Source organism: Chiloscyllium plagiosum, chromosome 8 (assembly GCF_004010195.1).
Source record: "Chiloscyllium plagiosum isolate BGI_BamShark_2017 chromosome 8, ASM401019v2, whole genome shotgun sequence".
Lineage (NCBI taxonomy): Eukaryota > Metazoa > Chordata > Chondrichthyes > Orectolobiformes > Hemiscylliidae > Chiloscyllium > Chiloscyllium plagiosum.
This window is the reverse complement of record NC_057717.1, coordinates 105,260,888-105,268,985: the sequence shown is the minus strand read 5'-3', so window position 1 is coordinate 105,268,985 and position 8,098 is coordinate 105,260,888.

Sequence of the window (8,098 nt, the reverse complement as noted above, 5' to 3'; positions counted from 1 at the left end):
CGCAACAGGCAGGGACCACCCCCACCCCCTCCCGTAGCAGTAGATACGTCCGCGGCTGCTTCGGGGGACTTACCTGCAGAGGCAAGCCTGATCTCTGGGATCAACAAACTTCAAGAGAAGATCGATGCCTTTATTGAAGAGTCCAGGTCCAGGTTGGAGACGTTCTCGGTCATGCTGTGGGTAGGGGTGGGGCAGAGCAATGGGCCGCCGCCTCAGAGACTGCTGCCGAGTCATCCGTGGGTCGGGTCCGGGCTCTCGAGCAGCAAATCTGGACCTTGGAGGAGTACATCGACGACCTCGACAATTGGGGCTGTCGAAAAAATATTCGGTTGCTGGGCCTTCCCAGACAGGAAAAGGAAGGCCAGCTTGTAAACTTTCTGGAGCTATGGCTTCCACAAATATTAAAGTTGGAGTCGGGACCAGGCCAGGTGCGGGTGGAGTGGGCCCACCGAGTTGCTGTACGCAGGCCCAGGTCGGACCAGCGTCCCCGCCCGGTTCTATTCCGACTCCAATGTTATAGAGAAAAACAAATGTTCCTGGAGGCCTCCAGAGCCCTGGGAAGGATCCCCAGGCCATGATGCAGAAAGGTTCCAGGATAATGTTATTTTAGGATTTCTCTCCAGCCGTGGTCTGCAAGAGGAGGGCATTTGATGAGGTGAAGAAGCATCTAAGAGACCTAAATATTCAATATTCCATGCGTTACCCAGCAATGCTGTGCTTCAGCCATGAAGGATCCATATATAACTTTGGATCACCGGAAAAAGCTAAAGAATTCTTGGACTATCTTAAAAAGACTGCGGGACTTAAACTGTATGGATAACGATTTTATTTTGCCCCTCCCCCCCCCCCCTTGATTACCCTTTTTTTCCTTCTTCATCTCACTTTTAACTCTGGTTTTATAGAATACCTGAATTTGTCTACTCCATTCTATAACGTCTGGGCTGAGGGCAGAGCCCGAGTTAGGAGAGGTTATGGTGGGGTTAATGACAGGTCATCACGCCCCCTGGGAGCAAGGGGGAAAGTTTCCTTTCAAATGTGTTTTGCATTTTTTCTAAACTTAGGAATAGTTTTTTATTGTGTTGGTGTAATTGTTTTAAAGAATTTTTGCATTTGTGAATTTTCTATGGTTTTTATTCAAAGTATTTTGGGTGGGGTTCTTCCTCCTGGGGGGTCTCGGACTTGCCTGGACAATCATGGCTAGCCATTCGCTTAGGTGGTGCACCTGGAATGTCAAGGAGAGTAATTCACCAATCAAAAGGAAAAAGATATTATCAAGTCTCAAAAAAAGAAAGGGTTGACATAGCTCTCTTACAGGAGACATATCTGCTTGACAAAAAGCACTTAAAGCTGCAACAGGGTGGATTTGATTGGGCTTTTTTCTCTTCTTTCAGTTCAAAAAGTAGGGGAGTAGTCATTCTCATTCGGAAGAATCTCCCTTTCCAAATGTTAAGCCAGATAAAAGGTGAGTCTGGATGGTACATACTGATCAAAGCCCTAATATATGGAGAGGAATATAGAATTTTGAATCTTTATTGGAAGCATTCTCTAAGTTGATGGCTTTTGGGGTCCGCCATACAATTATAGGAGGAAATTTTAACTGTATTATGGACTCAGAGACAGATAGGATACCTAAGAGAACTGTGGGCAAATCTCTTAGATCTAGACAACTGAATAAGGATCTGAATAAGGAGCTAGGGCTAGTAGATGTGTGGAGGTGCTTTCACCCCCAGGGTAGAGATTTTACTTTCTACTCCAACCCACGTAAGTGTCATACCAGAATTGATATGTTTTTATCTCCCTCGACCCTTTTGAATTCCATATTGTCTTGCAAAATAGGTAATATAGCTATTTCTGATCATGCTGCAGTATATATGGAAGTCAAGACTAGGGACGATGGGCTAGGCCGCTGACATTGATGTATGGATTCTTTCTTATTGAAGGATAGCAAACTTATAAAAATTTTTCTCAGGAATTCAAAACCTTTTTGGAAATTAATTCAGGTACAGCCAGTAACCTGTCGACGATGTGGGAGACCATTAAGGCTTATGCGCGAGGTTTGGTCATCTCATATTCTGTGACCCAGAAAAGACAAAAGGGAGATCAACAGCGCCTGCTCGAGGCTCGCTTGAAGGCAGCTGACAGGACTGTGAGGATAGAACTGAGAAGATGGAGTTCTTCTTTAAAAACTTGCCCTTTCCGGGCTTAACCTCGGAGCAGGTGCCGATCTTGAATGCCCCCCTGATAACCCAGGAAGTTCTTGATGCTATTAGTCAGCTTCAGAATGGCAAAGTCCCTCGACCAGACGGATTCCAGGTTGAGTTTTATATAGAATTTATAGGGGAACTGGCTGGGCCACTTATAAATATGCATAATTACTCACATAGTCAGGGCTGCCTCCCGCCTTCATTGAGAGAAGCAAATATCTCATTCTTAAAAAAGGAAAAGCCCCAGAATATTGCTCATCATATAGACCAATATCCTTGCTAAATGTGGATTTTAAAATTCTTTCTAAAATGATAGCATTAAGATTGGAGAGGGTCTTACCATACATCATAAAAGAAGACCAGACGGGGTTTATTAAGGGCCGCAAATCGACTAATAATATTAGAAGGATCTTAAATATGATACAAGCCTGTCAACAGTGAAGAATACCGGGATTAGTTGTGTCCTTGGACGTAGGGAAGGCTTTTGATCGAGTAGAATGGTCATATCTTTTTTATACACTGGAAAGGTTTGGTGTCGGAGAGTTATTTTCTAAATGGGTCTCAGTATTATATAATGACCCCAAAGCAGCTGTGATCACCAATGGTTTAGGTTCGGAAAGCTTCAGTGTTGGGAAAGGCTGTCATCAGGGATGTCCTCTCTCGCCTGTATTACTCACGCTCGTAATCGAACCACTAGCGGAAGCTATACGAACTGACCGTAACATAGCGGGTCCGAGGGTTGGTTCGGGTAAACATAAAATTACTCTCTATACAGATTATGTCCTCCTTTTCTTAAGAGATCCTTTGATCCGCCTAATTCAAGTGGTCAATCTATTTAGCATGTTCTCAGGCTATAAAATCAATTTTATGAAATCGGAGGCCATGTCGGTGGGTGGTCTCGCCAGAATATCCAACTTACCGGACGGATCTTGCTTTCCCTTTCAGTGGTCACTGGAAGGTTTTCTATACTTGGGTATTTTCATCACCCTAGTATTTGGTCAGCTGTACAAAGCCAATTTTGTGCACCTATTAGAGAAAATAAGGCAGGATCTTCAACGCTGGGGAGATCTCCCAATATCCTGGTTGGGCAGAGTAGCCCTAGTTAAAATGAATATTCTACCTCATCTTCTATATCCTATGAAAATGCTCCCTCTAATGTTGCCGAGATTGGTGTTGCGTAAGCTCCACGGCTGGCTTGGTTCTTTTATCTGGAATGATAGACGGCCCCTTATCAAATTAGAAAAGCTGCAGCTTCCACAGGCAAGGGGAGGACTGGACTTCCCAGACTTTAGGAGATATCAGTTGAGCTCTTTATTATCTTATGTAGCTGAATGGGTCTCTTGTGACCCACAATCAATTTGGTTAGATATTGAGACCTCCCAAGCAAAGTGTCCCCTCATCAATCTTTTATTTATGGATAAGATGAGAGCTATTATGAACTATTGCAAAAACCCTATTGTATTAAATACAATTAAAGCCTGGAGGATAATGCGACAAGATTAAGGTAACCTGCAAAAAAACCTCCCCTTATACTCCTATAGTGGGAGCGTCGGGATTTCAGCCAGGGCTGACAGACGCTACAATTAAAACTTGGAAGTTCAAAGTATCTCTTACTTGGGGGAACCTGTTTGATGGGGAGGTTATGATGTCTTTTGAGCAGTTGCACCAAAAGTTTGAACTGCCGAACAGGGACCTTTTTCGGTATTTCCAAATAAGAGATTATATCCAGACGAAGACCACACTGATAGGCAATCCCTACAAATCGGATATGGAAAGAAGAATGCTCTGGCTGATGGGGCCGCTCTCGGTCAGTACTCTTTATCACTCATTACATAATGAGGTATCGAAAGACCTGGAACAATTATTTAAAATATGGAACCAAGAATTGGGGTTAGAAATCTCTTCAGAAATGTGGGAGGACATCTGGGAAAATGCCAGAAAGGTCTCTATTTGTAATAGAACTCAAGCTATTCAATTAAAGATACTCCACAGGGCCCATATAGCACCTGAACGACTCACAAAATTTAAGGTAGGAGCATCCCCAATGTGTCCTAAATGCAAAATCGAAGTTGGCACTCTCAGGCATTGCCTATGGACATACCATAAGATCTGCAGGTATTGGGACAGAGTAGTGAATGCCTTGACAGAGATCTTGGGTACGGAGATTAGATTGGATCCAGTGTCTCTACTCTTGGGCTTTTCAGATTTTCCCTCCCTGGACATGCACGGGAGGAAACTATTTTCCATCCTCTCCTTTTGTGCAAGGAAAAATATTTTAATGAATTGGGCAGCTGAAGGCCCTCCAGGACTTTCGAACAGGCTAATCATGGAATATATCCCCCTTGACTTCCTCACAAATATGGTGCACCAAAAAATTGAATTATTCTGTAAAATATGGCAGCCCTTTTTGAACTATATCGACACAGATATTTTGGCCATATTGTCCAGGGCTTTTGTCTGGCTGTGGGAGTGGTTCTGGCTGGTACGGTGACTCCTGGGAGGAGGAATCCCATATAAATACGGGTTTCATTATGACTTGATGTAAATCTATGTTTAGCGTTTACTTAGTTATTTAATTATTCTGTTGTTTATAGCTAGTAATGTATGATATCCTATTTTATGTTTTGGTTGTTTGTAGGATAGATCAGCAGTTAGTTGGGTTTTTCTCTTTTTCTTGTTTCGGTTATTATTTATTTCTTTTCTTTTTTTCTTATTTATTTAATTTTATATTGGTGTTTATACTTGTTTATATTACTTTTGTAATTTTGTAAAAATCTTTAAAAATTCTGTTTTTTCAATAAAAATACCTATACAAAACAAGTTGCCCCATATGTCATAGGGTCATAGAGTCCCACACCACAGGCCCTTTGGCTCAAACTGGTCCATGCCCAACCAAAATGTCCACCTATGCTAACTCCATTTTCCTGCACTTGACCCATAAACTTCTAAACCTTTCCTATTCATGTATTTGTCTAAGTGCCTTTTAAGTGTTTTTAATGTATTCTACTGAACAACTTCCGCTGGCAGCTCATTCCATAAGGATAACACCTTCTTTGTAAAAAAAAGTTGCCCCTCAGGTTTCCTTTTTATTCTTTCCCTTCTAATGTTAAACTGATGCCCTCTATTCTGCGATTCCCTAACTCTGGGAAAAAGACTGTGTGTGTTCACCCTATCCATACCTCTCGTAATTTTATACACTTCTGTAAGATCTCCCCTCAGTTTCCTACACTCTAAAGAAAAAGGTCCTAGCTTGTCCAACCTTTCCCTATAACTCAGACCATTGAGCCCTGGCAACATCCTTGTAAATTTCTTCTGCACTCTTTCCAGTTTAATGACATCCTTCCTACACCAAGGTGACCAAAACTGAACATAGTACTCCAAGTGCAATCTCACCAACATCTGTACAACTGCAACATAGCTTCTCAACTTTAATACTCAGTGCTCTGACTGATGAAGGCCATTGTGACAAAATCTTTCTTCACTGCCCTGTCTCCCTGTGACTCCACTTTCAGAGAGCCGTGCACCTGAACTCCAAGATCCCTCTGTTCCATACATTCCTGAAGGCCCTACCATTCACCATGAAACTCCTGCCTTGATTTGACTTTCCAAAATGCAAGACCACACACTGATCTATATTAAACTGATATAGATCTATATTAAACAAGACCACACACTGATCTGTATCTATATTCCATTTCTTGGCCCACTTCCCCAGCTGGTCAAGGACCTGCTGCAATTTCTGATAATCTTCCTCACTGTCCATGATACCGCTTATTCTAGTGCCATCTGCAAATTTACTAATCATGCCTTGCACATTCTCATTCAAATCATTGATATAGATAATAAACAGTAATGGGTCCAGCATCAATCCGTGAGGTACTCGTCACAGACCTCCAGTCTGACAAGCATCCTTCCACTATTACTCTTTGCTTTCTACCATTATATTAATTGTGTCCAATTTGCCAGCTCCCCCAGATTCCATGCAATCTTACCTTTCAGAGCAGCCTACCATGTGGAAGCTTATTAAAGGTTTTACTGAAATCCATCTGGACTGCCCTTGTCAACCTTCCTGGTCACTTCATCAAAGAACTCTAACAAATTTGTGAGGCATGGTCTCCCATGCCCAAAGCTGTGCTGACTGCTCCTCATCAAACCCTGTCTGTTCTTTTTAAATCTTTATTAAAAATATGCCCTGTAGTTATGGACACCTCCAGCCCAGGGAAAAGACCCTTGTCATTCACCTCATCTATGCCCTCATGATTTTATAAGCCTCAAAGTCACCCTTTTGGACTTTGGTCTGCCTCCATTGCCAGTATATCTTTCCTTAGAGCTGGGCACTTGTGGCACAGTGGTAGTGAACTTATTTCTGGGCTAGAGGCTCAGGAGCAAGTTTCAACTGCTCCAGAGATATATTCTAACATGTCTGAACAAATTGATTAAAATATCTATTTTTCCTTAGATAAGGGGACCAAAACTGTGCCATCCTCACAACTTACCCTAAGGTACCAACCTTAATTGAATTCCTTTTGAAAATCCAAATATATTACATGTACTGGTTCTCTATCTATCCTGCTTGTTATCTCCTCAACAAGCTCAAATCAATTTGTCATGCATATTTTATTTATTCATGACATGTGGGCAGCATTTACTGCCTGTCTCTAGATGCTCTTGAGAACATGATGGTGAGCTGTCTTCTTGTCTGCTGCAGTCCATATGCTGTAGGTTGACCCACAATACCCTTAAGGAGGGAATTCCACGATTTATATCCAGCAACAGTGAAGGAATGGTGATATATTTCCAAGTCAGGATGGTGAGGACTGCAGATGTTGGCGATCAGAGTCGAACGTGTGGTGCTGGAAAAGCACAGCAGGTCAGGCAGCATCTGAGGAGCAGGAGAATCGATGTTTTGGGCATAAGCCCTTCATTAGGAATTGCTTGGAAGGGAACTTATAATTGGTGGTGTTCCCGTGTATCTGCTAGCTTTGTCCTCTAGATGGAAGTGATCGGGGGTTTGGATGATGCTGTTTAAGGATCTTTGGTGAATATCTGCAGTGCATCTTGCAGATAGCAGTAGTAGCAGCAGTGTGTACTGAGCATTGGTGGTGGAGGAAATGGATGCTTGTGGACGTGGTACCAATCAAGTAGGCTGCTTTGCCCTGGATGGTGTCAAGCTTCTTGAGTGTTGTTAGATCAGCTCCCATCCAGGCAACTGGGGAGTATTTCATCACACTCCTGACTTGAGCCTTGCAGATGGTTGACAGGCTTTGGGAAGTCAGCAGGTGAGTTACTGACTATAGTATTCTTACCCTCTGACCTGCTTTTGTAGCCATTGTGTTTATGTGACAAGTCCAGTTGAGTTTCTGGTCAATGGTAACCCCAAAGATGTTAATAGTGGTGGACTCAGTGATTGTCACACCATTGAATGTCAAGAGGCGGTGATTAGGTCTGATTGGAGATGGTCAATGGAGATGGCATTGTGTGGTGCAAATGTTACTTGTCACTTGTCAGGCTAAACCTGGATATTGTCCAGATCTTGTTGCATTTTAACATGGATTGCTTCAGTATCTGAGGTGTTGCAAATGGTGGTGAACATTGTGCAATGATTGGTGAACATCCCCATTTCTGACCTTATGATGGAGGGAAGATCATTGATGAAGCAGCTGAAGATGGTTGGCTCTAGAACACTACCCTGAGGAATTCCTGCAGAGATGTCCTGGAGCTGAGATGACTGAATTCCAACAACCACAATCGTCTTCCTATGTGCCAGGTATGACTCCAACCTCTAGAGAGTTTTCCCTTGATACCCATTGATCCCAGTCTTGCTTGGGTTCTTTGATGCCAAACGCAGTTGAATATGACTTTGATGTCGAGGGCTGTCACTCTCACTTCACATC